This window comes from Nyctereutes procyonoides, unplaced genomic scaffold, assembly GCF_905146905.1.
Source record: "Nyctereutes procyonoides isolate TBG_1078 unplaced genomic scaffold, NYPRO_anot_genome, whole genome shotgun sequence".
Taxonomy (NCBI): domain Eukaryota; kingdom Metazoa; phylum Chordata; class Mammalia; order Carnivora; family Canidae; genus Nyctereutes; species Nyctereutes procyonoides.
This window is the reverse complement of record NW_026575125.1, coordinates 41,450,394-41,463,834: the sequence shown is the minus strand read 5'-3', so window position 1 is coordinate 41,463,834 and position 13,441 is coordinate 41,450,394.

Genomic DNA, 13,441 nt, shown 5'->3' with positions numbered 1-13,441 from the left:
CGGATGCCAAAGTGTCCACACTCTGTGATACTGAATCCTACACAGGGTCAGTCCCCAATATACTTTATTTCTATTTTCTCTCATCTTCAAAGCACTCTGGCTGAGGAGTGACAACATCTCCTGTGCATCAGCTGAGCTTCTGTGCATTTTGGTGCACATCCAGGGCCATCCACATGGCCCTGCCTCTTCTGACAAAGATGAAAACTCAAACTCATTGTCCCCACCCCCTTCTTGGACACTGGAAACTAGACATGGATCCCCCAGTGGCTGACCAACTCAGGACTGTTGGTCTTTGGTCACCTCGGGTCCCGAGCCCTGGGACCATGCCTCTGATTCCTCTAGCTGCCAATCATTTACTGACCAGAAGAAGCCACCTGTGGCTGGACTATGGGGACTGCCAGAGGACACTTCAAAGTCCCCAATTACTGGCATGTCCCAGGCTTTTCATATCATTTATCCAGTGATGGCAAATTACTACATCCAAGAGACAGCCTTTATCTGCTTTCCACAGGAACTTCAAATAATGCCCAACACAGGCACACCACTGCCACACCCCTAGCAGATTTCCAGTCATCAGTTTCCCCAGACTGCCAATCACTGACCTATATGGTTTCTAAAACTGACATGGAGAAATCAAACACTGACCATTCCTGAAGGATTTTTATGGCTCCCACTCCAGAAATCAAACCAGTACTATGAATATTCATAGCAACTTTATTCATAATAGTCCCAAACTATCCAACAGAAGGTGACTACATAAACAACCTATGGTACATTCATACAATGAAATACTATTCAGCAATTAAAAGGAGCAAAAAAACTGATACAGGGGATCCCTGGGTGGCTCAGCGGTTTGGCGCCTGCCTTTGGCCCAGGGCGTGATCCTGGAGTCCCGGGATCGAGTCCCGCGTCGGGCTCCCAGCATGGAGCCTGCTTCTCCCTCCTCCTGTGTCTCTGCCTCTCTCTCTCTCTCTCTCTCTCTCTCTCTCTCTCTCTCTCTATCATGAATAAATAAATAAAATATTTTTTAAAAAAGCCTGATACATGCAACTTCATAGAGGAATCTCAAAATCAGTATACTGAGTGAAAGAAGCCTGAAAGAAGAGTACATACTAGATGATTCTATTTATTTATTTATTTATTTTTGACTGGATGATTCTTTTTTTATATAATAAATTTAATTTTTATTGGTGTTCAATTTACCAACATACAGAATAACACCCAGTGCTCATCCCGTCAAGTGCCCCCCTCAGGGCCCGTCACCCACTCACCCCCACCCCCCGCCCTCCTCCCCTTCCACCACCCCTAGTTCATTTCCCAGCGTTAGGAGTCTTTATGTTCTGTCTCCCTTTCTGATATTTCCCACACATTTTTGAATGGATAAAGAAGATGTGGTTTATGTATACAATGGAATATTACTCAGCCATTAGAAACGACAAATACCCACCATTTGCTTCAACATGGATAGAACTGGAGGGTATTATGCTGAGTGAAGTAAGTCAATCGGAGAAGGACAAACATTATATGTTCTCATTCATTTGGGGAATATAAATAATAGTGAAAGGGAATATAAGGGAAGGGAGAAGAAATGTGTAGATGATTCTATTTAAATGAAGTTCTAGAACAAAGCCAATCCATAGTGATGGAAGTCAGCATAATGGTTACCACTGAATGGGGAGAATTGACTGGGAAAACACCATAATGGAACTTTCTGGAGTGATAGAAATATCTTGGTCAGGGTGAAGGTACATGGATCTATACATTTATAAAAACTCAAAACACTATATACCTAATAAGGGAGCATTTTAATGTATGTAAATTGTACCCCAAGTTAAAAAATCAGAAATACAGTGGGAATGTACATTTTGGATCAGTTTGTACCACCCAAAATAGTTACTTGTATGCATGTTTATGTAAAATCTGTAGGATACTGACTCTTGGGAAATATCCTCTGGTAACCCAATGGAGATGGAAGTCATGGGAAGAGATTAACAAACAGTCCTCACCTCTCAACCCTATTACATCCCTCACTTCCTGAACAAAAAAGATTTTTTCTTGCATACTAACAAATAAGCCATGAGGAACTATACACTTTAAAGAGTCAATGAAGTGAAATGACCTCTTGGTAACTGTGGGAGACTTTCTAGTATCATTCATTCAGCATATATACATGGCCCTAATCCTGGTCCAGACATTGTTGTAGTCCTGGGGAAAGAGCATCAAACAAAACTGACCTATCCTCTCTACTCTGGTGGCTGTTACGCTGCCCCAGTGCCCTCGGATGAAACTTCAGGCAGAGAGAGGACAACAGGAAGATCCCTGTGAGTGTGAAGTTAGAAAAGCAGAATCTGCGAAAGCATCAATGTGCTCAGGAGAAACAGACCCGTTTCTTTGAAAAGGTGTATGAGCTGGTATTGTTCTGAGGTAAATCCTGTGTTCTAAGTTTTGTTTTGTTTGTTAACTTTTCTTTTATTGATGGATAATATACGCAGTAAAGCATACAATATGCTCAAATATTAAGTTATGGTTTGATGGGTTTTTGACAACTCACTCAAATCAAGGTATAGAATATTCCCCAGAGGTCTCCCTTATGACACTTCTAGTCTAAACACTGCTTCCCACCCAAGGTAACCACTGACCTTAATCCTGTCACCATAGACTAGATTTACATATTCTAGAGTTTCAGATAATCACACAGTACAGAGTCTTGCATATGGAGTCATAGAGTCATATGGAATCCATATATCTGGAGTCATATAGGATAGAGTCCTTTGTGTCTGATTTCTTTCACTTAGCATAATGCTTTTGAAATTCATCCATGTTGTATCTGTCAGTATTTTTATTACTTTGCTGAGTAATATTCCTTTGTGTGGATAAACCAAAATTTGTCTACACATTCACAAGTTGATGGAAATTTGAACTGTTTCTTGTTTTTTCCCTATTATGAATGAATTCTCAGATTTACTAGATTCCCTATAACTCCATCCTTGACATCTTTCTTATGAACACGGAGCAGGGGGGACCTGAAGTCACTGAAAGAGAAAGAAAGTGCAACTTGAGAAGGAATGTGGTTATGAAGCTAGCGTTGGTCTTTGTAACTAATACAGGGGACCTAGCAAAATAAACAAATAAGTAAGGGTTAACAAGTTTTTTAAAGCCAATTTCAGGAAAGCAGAGTAGGGGCTTTCCAGAATAAGCTCTCCGAATAGGGTGCCAAAGTGAAGAGATTTCTTCACCCCACAAAGCAGGGCTTCTCTGTGATTTCTTATTGCATGAGTTGGACAGGAAGAGATCTAAGGCCCAGTTTCTTGTTCAGCCAATGAGAATAGAAAACATTAAAAAATGGAAAAGAGAAGCACCTGGGTGGTACAGTTGGTTAAGCAGCAGACTCTAAAGTTTCAGCTCAGGTTGTGATCTCAGTGTACTGGGATCAAGCCCTGCATCAGGCTCTCCACTCAGTGCAGAGTCTGCTTGGGATTCTCTTTCCCTCTCCTTCTGCTTCTCCTGCTTGCTCTCTCTCTCGCTCTCTCTCTCTCTCTTTCTCTCATAACTAAATAAATCTTAAAAGGAAGGAAAAAAAGAAAATGGCAAAGAGGTCAAGGATGTAAGTGTGAGTACCTCAGGACCCAATTAGGGCATGATCCTGTCCAGTCTTTCCCAGGGCTTATGGGGCATAGCTCATGGGGGTGGCAATAAGGAGGAGACTTGGAGCGCCTGACCCTACATAATTAGCCACAAGTGAGCGTCCTGTCCACATTCCACTATGCTAAATATGTCATCCCTATTTCTAGCCTTTTTTAGACCAATCATTTGTTCTTAATTTTCTCTTATTCCATTTTATCTGTTCTGATTTTTAAGTTGTTTATGTCTATTCTTGTAATGGCTTTTTGAGCTTTCAAGCATCTATAGCCACATAAATGTTTGTGAATAGTTTCAATGATTTTCTGTGCATGTATATGGCTCCTGCCTTAAGTTTTTTTCCAAGTTGAAATGGTAATTCTTCTGCAATAAGCCTCTATCATGCTCATTATTTTTATGCAGAGATTTTATCATTGCCTATGGCTGAATTATTTTTTAAACATTCTATATCTGAGTCAAATTAATGGAAATACATATGTGAATTTTCAGTGAAAAATGTATTTGGAGCTATGCTTATAAGATTCATAATATGTTTCCTGGGTTTCTCCTGAGTAAATTCTACTTGCTTAAATGACTTTCCCAGTTCTTAGATGGTGTATTAGTTTCCTGTTGCCTCTTTCACAAATTACCACAAATTAATGGCTTAAAACAAACACAAATTTATTACCTTACAGGTGTGGGGGTCAGAATTCTGAACTCAGTTTCACTAGGCTAAAGTCAAGGTTTTGGCAGTGCTAGTGTTTTCTGGAAGCCCTGAGGGGAGAATCTATTTCCTTACCTTTTTCAACTTGTAGTGGCTGCCTGTATTCCTTGGCTTGTGGATTTCATCCTCCATCTTCAGTGCCTGCTTCTGTCATTACATCACCCTCACTTCTTCTATAGTTAAATTTCCCTCAGCTTCCCTCATATAAAGACATTGGTCATTACATTTCAAGCCCACATGAATAATCCAGTATATTCTCTCCATCCCAAGATTCTTAACTTAATCACATCTGCAAAGTTCTTTTTTGCCATATAAGGTAACATTCACAGGTGTTAGGGATTAGCACCTGGGGATCTTTAAGGGGGGCTACCACATATGAATTCTTCCATGTCAAGGCTTTTCCAGTATTCTCTTAATGTAAAGGGCAAAGAATCACCCCCATATGACTCTTAGCATGTTCAGGTCATTGTGTGGCTAGTTCCTAAATATGTCCTGCTGTGAGGTTGACCCTGGGTGCTTGAGTAGAGCCTCAATATAAAACAAACCTGACAAATATTTAAAACATGGAGAAATGAAGATTTAAAAGTCAGTCAGGGGTCAAAAAGGATAAACTTCCAGTTATAAATAAGTCATGGGAATGTAACATACAGAAAAAAAGTCAGTATGGCCAATATAGATTTCTTCCAAATACAGACCCTAAATTGGGAAAAAATACCATTGTGTGCAAAGGCAGACTCTGAGAACTTTGGCTGTATGGGCATATTGGCAATTACAGGGATAAGGTGTAGACATTTTAGGTAATTTATTAACAATGATTCTATGACAATTGAGATTAATATTAACAAAAAGAAGTTATTGTCAGAAATCTCCAGTAGGGAGAAATCAATTAAGAGCCCATATGAAAATGTTAAATTTAAAGAACATAAATAGGTCTCTCACTGAGATTAGGCTGGGCTTGCATGGTTGATGTCCTGCTCATGAGAAAGAAGTACATGATGTGGGACAATTGCACAGAGGATAAGAAGAGCTTCCAGGAAACAACCTCCAACATTTTCACTTTCAGGGGTTCTAAATATGAGCAAATCTGCCTTTAAAAGTGGCAAATGAGCAAACCAAAGCTCTCACCAATCCAATATAGTCTTTCAAAAGGATCCCAAACTCAAATACCCATTCTGTGCCCCTAGTTCACTGAGGATCTCTGATATCTGAAACTAATGCCCAACCTTAGATACACATTTAAGGAACCCCAAGTCTTTTAACCATGGAGGAAACAAAAAGTGAATGAAAAGTACTGGTCTTAAAAAAAAAAAGTACTGGTCTTCTTTTTCCTAGGGAAGTCAGACAACAAGCCCCATGATAGCAAGAATCATTTCTGTCTCATGTCCTGGTGTTTTCCCAGTCCCAGGCCACATCCTGGAATACAATAGATACTTAGGAATATTTGCTCCACAAATGACTACGTAAAGAAATTATGCCATTTGTGCATACTATCACCAGATTGCTGTAGCTCTTCCATGTCACATCTCCGTATGGGGTCCTCTGAGTGAGGTCCAACCAACCCCACTCCTCCCCAGGGGAAGTCCATAGCCACATACCTGAAGACTGCTGATTCCAATAAAACCACACAGATTCTGGGTCGCCTGGGCGGCTTAGTTGGTTAAGCTCTGACTCTTGATTTCTGCTCAGGTCATGATCTCAAGGTCATGCGATCAAGCCCATCGGGCTCTGCACTAAGCAGGAGTCTGCATGAGATTCTCTCTCTCCTTCTTCTTCTTCTGCCCCTCCCCCTGCTCTCTCTCTCTCTCTCTCTCTCTCTCTCTCAAATAAATGAATAAGAACCACACAGATTCTGTCTCAGTGAGATACCATCTTCTCTAATGTTCATAGGAGGATGATTGAGATGATAACCCTGTGATATGGAGACCTGATTCAGAGGAATTTATTTTATTTTATTTATTTATTCACAACAGCCACACACAGAGAGAGAGGCAGAGACACAGGCAGAAGGAGAAGTAGGCTCCATGCAGGTAGCCCAATGTGGGATTTGATTCCAGACCCCAGGATCACACCCTGAGCCCAAGGCAGATGTTCAACTGTGGAGCCAGCCAGGCATCCTTCAGAGGGAATTTAGATGGGTCTTCTACCCTAAGTCTCAGTGTCCACACTCACTCCCAAGGCAATCTACTGTATCCAGTCTCATAACTCTAAAGCACCTCTAACACATGCCTTCACTTATATTTCCAATACTTGGCTCTGAGTTCTTCCAGACTTATTTCTCTCTTTCTCCAATATTAAGCACAGTCTCCAAAACAATCGGACATGAGCAAAACACTCAATAACTGAAAAATTATTTCCCTGGTGAGAATTTTTTTATTTAAATAAAAATTTATATATTTATTCATGAGAGACACAGACAGAGGCAGAGACAGAGGCAGAGGGAGAAGCAGGCTCCCCAAGGGGAGTCCAATGCAGAACTCGATCCCAGGACCCCAGGATCATGACCTGAACAAAAGGCAGATGCTCAACCACTGAGTTACCCAGGTGCCCAGAACATGAATTTCTTGAGACAAAGACAGATTTATCTCCTTCTGTAGTGTCCACCATAGCACTCAGCAGAATGATCCACAGGGGAAAGGAGTCAGCCTGGATGAGGAGTTGAATGGGAGCATTTCTGTGTAGTCCCTCCCTACCCACAAGTAGCCCAGAGACCTGGCAAAACATGATCAGGAATCCAGGCAGCAATTGCTACAGTCTGTTTCTGGAAACTCCTAGCCAGGCAAAGGAGAAATGTCTACCTGGTGCCTACCTTTTGGAGAAAGATCAAATTCTTATTCACTTGTGACAAATTTGTCACCAATTCAGACATCATTATTTCCTCCCCTGAGTCTTTTTCAGGAGACAGGCAGGCTACGGAGACAGTAGAACCAAAAGAATCTAGGCTTCCCACATTTCATAGTCATAAGCCTGGATGATGCCACTAATTCTGAGCTCTTCCTCTTGCCCTACACAGTCACACACTGTTGTCATAAGAATTCAGGGTAGTCGAGAGGTGCCTGGGTGGCTCAGTCAGCTAAGCATCTGACTCTTGATTTTGGCTCAGGGTGTTGAAATCAACCCCCACGTTGGGCTCCATGCTGGGTCTGGAGCCTGTTTAAGATTCTCTCTCTCTCCCTCTGCCCCTTCCTCTCTCTTAAAAAATTAACTAAAATTTTTTTAATTAAAAAAAAGAATTCAGGGTAGTCACATCTCACTTAGCATCAGAAAAGAAAACTCTTGAGTCTTACTGTCCATGAGGAAGAGATTAACAGTTCCAGCTTGAGAATGTAACTGCTAGTCAACCTCATGCCCCCACCCCCACCCCCCCACCCCTGCCCTGATCCAGTGGTATCCGTTATTTTGTTCATCACCAATCATCAACCAGTGGTAATGCAACTGCCAGGCCACACATGGAAAAGCCTTTTAAAATGCAAAGTGCTCTACTATATTCATATTGAGTATTTTAAAGTGCCATTTCCTGAGGACTCACTATGTGCTAGAGGTCATTCTGAGTACTTTACCTGCATTTGTCCACTTAACTCTTATAATTCTGCCAAGTACATATTATTTCTCCCACTGAATAGCTGAGGAAACTTGGGCATAGAGATGATTATTAACCGAAGACAAATAAGGTTATTAACATGCCTGGGGGAAAGTGGTTGAGACAGAATTTGAATGCAGGTCTATCTGTCTCCAAAGCCTAAATTCTCCTAAGTACTACACTTCTATAAAAACACACTTAAAATTGTGGAATTATTGGGGATCTTGTTATGCCTTAATATACCGTGGAGACGGTCATACAATGTTACTAATCCAAGTGTGCTGTGTGACCCAGCAGTGTGACCTGGGAACATGTTAGAAATGAAGAATCTTGAGTCCCAACCCAGACCTCCTGAATAAAAATGAGCAATATCCTAAACCAGATCCCAAGGGATTTCCCCGTGCATGGTTAAACTGGGGAAGCATTGGCTAGAATTCTGTGCACCATCAAGCACTAGCAAATGAAATGTTCCATTCCCCTCAAATATCCTGGAGCTCCTCCTGCTGGCAAAACACCTGTTTCAAGCTCCAGTGCCTGTATTTAGGCCCTTATCTCTGGCTCATTCATTTATTAAATCCATTCAACTAGCTATATAGAGCTTGCTACACAGAGGCACTGAGAATTCATCAGTGAATGATCACAAACCACAGCACATATGGAGAAGTTACATTCTACTGGTGAAGGGCAGAAATTAGACTAATAATAAATTATATATTGGATGGTGCTAAATTCTGTTGGAAAAACAAAACAGGCTGAGTGAATGAGGTACCAAAGACAAGCACACATCCAAGAGTATCTATATGGAGAGGGAGGACTGATTCTGGGCCAGATAAGATAAACAAATATCTTTCTGAGCAGAAAGATAAGAAACCATTTCACAGAGCACTATTAATCGAGGCCTGGTTTGCTATAAAAAAAATTGTTACTCAATCTGCAAAGCACTAGAATATCGTGGTTTTACAAAATCTCAGGAGAGATTTTTGATGTTGGTCTACTTCAACTTACCCTAACCAGGAGGTGCTGGAGCCAAATAGTTCTTGGCCCTTCCCATCTGCACAGGGCAGAACTTGAGTATCCTTCCAAGATGGAGGGATGCAGGATAGTAAGTGTCTAAAGAGTCACCATGCCAAAAATACCTTCTACTGTTATCCCTCTCCTCATATTTATCATCTCGTCTAATCGAGAGAAAAACATCAGACATACCCAGATTGGAGGACATTCTACAGGATATCTGGGCATACTTCTCAAGACTGTCAAGGTCATAAAAATGAGGAGGGAGTGAGAAACTGTCACAGACCACAGGAAACTGAGGAGAATGGCAACTAAATCCAGTATGGTACCCAGGTTGAATTCTAGAACAGAAAAAGGACATTAATGGAAAAACTGGGAAAACCAAATAAAGTTTAGAGTTTTGTTAATAGCTATGTATCATTGTTGGTTTCTTTGTTTTTGAAAAATATGTCATGGAAATGTAAGATCTTAATAATGGGGGAAATTGTGTAAGGGATGTATAGAATCACTTCCTACTATCTTTGCACCTTTTTTGTAAATCTAAAATGATTTCAAATTAAAGTATTTTTTTAAACAGTTCAAAGACTGGCAAAGGTTACTTGTTGAAGATGGATGGTAAGTGCAAAGTGGAGTCATTGTACTATTTTCTCCACTTTGATGTATGTTTGAGATTATCCATCATAAAAAATATTTTAAAGAAAAATGAGCTTGTTCTGATTCTTTGAAAAATTTAGTAAGATAAACATGTAGCAGAACTAATTAAGAAAAAAAAGGAGAGAAAAGGCATCCTGAAATTAGGATGAAAAGGGAGGAATGGGGCACCTGGGTGGCTCAGTGGCTGAGCATTTGCCTTTGGTTCAGGTCGTGATCCCAGGGTTCTGGGATCGAGTCCTGCATCAGGCTCCCCACAGGGGGCCTGCTTCTCCCTCTGCCTATGTCTCTGCCTCTCTCTGTGTGTGTATCTCATGAATAAATAAAATCCTTTTTAAAAATAAAATTAAAAGGGAAGAAATTTTTATGACTTGAGACATAACAGCTAAATACAAGGTATGAACTTTTTTCTATATACATGCCTTCTTTCCCCTGGATTATTTCAAAGCAAATTCCAGACACCCTATAATTTCTTCTTAGTTAAACGTTAAAGTTACTCCCTAAATAAGAACACCTTTGAAAATAATGACGGTACGATCATTACCACACCTAAAAATTTTACAATTCCAGATTATCAGCAAGTATCCAGTGTTCAAATGTTCCCAATAGTATCATACATTTTTATTTTATTTTTTTACTTAAACTTATTTTTTATTGGTGTTGAATTTGCCAACGTATAGAATAATACCCAGTGCTCATCCCATCATAAAAGGCATTCAAATTGGCAAAGAAGAAGTCAAACTCTCCCTCTTCGCTGAAGACATGATACTCTACATAGAAAACCCAAAAGACCCCACCCCAAGATTGCTAGAACTCATATAGCAATTCGGCAGTGTGGCAGGATACAAAATCAATGCCCAGAAGACAGTGGCATTTCTATACACTAACAATGAGACTGAAGAAAGAGAAATTAAGGAGTCAATCCCATTGACAAATGCACCCAAAAGCATAAGATACCTAGGAATAAACCTAACCAAAGAGGTAAAGGATCTATACCCTAAAAACTACAGAACACTTCTGAAAGAAATTGAGGAAGACACAAAGAGTTGGAAAAATATTCCATGTTCGTGGATTGGAAGAATTAATATTGTGAAAATGTCAATGTTACCCAGAGCAATTTACACGTTTAATGCAATTCTTATCAAAATACCATGGACTTTCTTCAGAGAATTGGAACAAATTATTTTAAGATTTGTGTGGAATCAGTATCATACATTTTTAAATGAATTGTGTGAATAAAGATACAAATAAGTCTCACATGTTATACTTGGTTGATATCTTTCTTAAATTTCTTAATATAAATAATAGTGAAAGGGAATAGAAGGGAAGGGAGAAGAAGTGGGTGGGAAATATCAGAAAGGGAGACAGAACATAAAGACTCCTAACTCTGGGAAGCGAACTGGGGGTGGTGGAAGGGGAGGAAGGCGGGGGAGGGTGGGGGTGAGTGGGTGGTGGGCACTGAGGGGGGCACTTGATGGGATGAGCACTGGGTATTGTTCTGTATGTTGGCAAATTGAACACCAATAAAAAATAAATTTAGTATTAAAAAATGTCTTAATCTATGTATTCCTTATCCACCTCTTTTATCCCTCCTTGCATGTATTCATTGATGAAAAGAGATAGTCTTGAAGAAATTCCAAATTAATGTATTTGGAATGAATTTGTATTTGGAAATTCATTTGTTAGTTTATAACATAGTGTTAGTTTACACGTTCCTCTGTTTTCTACATTTCTGGTCAATTGGTGGTTAGATCTATTGATAAGATTCTGATTCAACTTTTTGTCACTTATGTTATTTATGCTACAGAGATTTTGTAACCAATGTGCTTTCACTGGTTTGGGATGTTGGGTTGTCATTTTTTGTGATTTTATTAGTAATTGGTGGTTATTGCCTAGTTACACTAAGTCAAAATAGTCTGCAAAATAATTATATTCTATCACTCTTCTTCGCTTGTTAAGAAAGTACTTTTATAGAGAAAAGCTTTATCTCATCAACTATTCAGTTATCTTTGGTCAAAAATCATACAAGAAAAGCAGAATAAATGTTTTTTCTCCCCTTTATTTAAGCAAATCTTCAATTAATGAAGTGTTTTATGAGCATCTCCAAATGTGACATAAGGGTTGTTTTTATATCAATATGAACTCTTGGATTTAAATATATTTGAGGTGCTTTGATCCATCACAGTTATCCCTAATGATGCTCAAATTGTCCTATCTTTCACCAGTGGAAACTTCTTCAGTTGGTTTCTGAGTTCTTTTTGACATGACTATAGTAGTCTTTGAAAGCTTCCTAGCTAGCTGGAATAACATGATGGTCCAATATCATTTTATACACTTCCTACTACAGTCATAAAATCACTCCCTCATTGCTTTTAGTAAGTAATGGTATGTATAGGTTCTCATCCCAGCATCCCTGGGAATGCTCAATGCCACTGCATTGATTTTGCTTCTAAGTCTTTTCCACAAACAGAGCTAGAAAATAAATACTTTTTTAATAAATTAATTTTTATTGGTGTTCAATTTACCAACATACAGAATAACACCCAGTGCTCATCCCATCAAGTGTCCCCCTCAGTGCCCGTCACCCATTCACCCCCATCCCTCGCCCTCCTCCCCTTCCACCACCCCTAGTTCGTTTCCCAGAGTTAGGAGTCTTTATGTTCTGTCTCCCTTTCTGATATTTCCCACACATTTCTTCTCCCTTCCCTTATATTCCCTTTCACTATTATTCATATTCCCCAAATGAATGAGAACATACATTGTTTGTCCTTCTCTGATTGACTTACTTCACTCAGCATAATACCCTCCAGTTCCATCCACGTTGAAGCAAATGGTGGGTATTTGTCGTTTCTTTTTTAATCATAAAATACATAATGAGTCACATTGATATTTACATTTTTTTATTTTGAGTGTAGTTAACTTACAGTGATGTACTAGTTTTAGGTGTACAATATAGTGATTCAACAGTTCCATATATTACTCAGTACATATCAAGATACATATCAAGATAAGTGTACTTTTGGGATGCCTGAGTGGCTCAGCCAGCTAGGCATCTACCTTTGGCTCAGGTCATGATCCCAGGATACTGGGATCAAGCCCTATGTTGGGCTCCTTGCTCAGTGGGGAGTCTACTTCTCCCTCTTCCTCTGCCTGCTACTCCCCCTGCTTGTGCTCTGTGTGTGTGTGTGTCAGGTAAATAAATAAAACCTTTTAAAAAAAGAATAAGTGTGCTCTTAATTCCCTTCAATATTTAACCCATCCCCCCACAACCTCTCCTCTGGTAACCATCAGTTTGTTCTTTATAGTTAAGAGTTCTGGTTTCCTGGTTTGTCTTTTGTTTCTTTCCTTTGTTCATTTGTTTTGTTTCCTAATTCCATATATGAGTGAAATCATTTGGTATTTGTCTTTCTCTGCCTGGCTTATTTTGCTTAGCATTATACTCTCTAGCTTCATCCACATCATTGCAAATGGCAAGATTTGATTCTTTTTTATGGCTGAATACTATTCCAGTGTGTGTGTGTGTGTGTGTGTGTGTGTGCACATGTGCACTTCTTCTTTATCTATTCCTCTATCCATGGCCACTTGGGCCACTTGCATACTTTGGCTATTGTAAATAATGCCACAATAAACAGGAATGCGTACATCCCTTTGAATTAATGTTTTCATATTCTTTAGATAAATACCCAGTAGGGCAATTACCAGATCATACAGTAGTCCTATTTTTAATTTTTTTGAGGAACCTCCATACTTCTTCCATAATGGCTGCACTAGCTTGCATTCCCACCAACAGTGCATGAGTGCTCCTTTTTCTCCATATCTTCACCAACATTTGTTGTTTCTTGTGTTGTTGATTTTAGCCA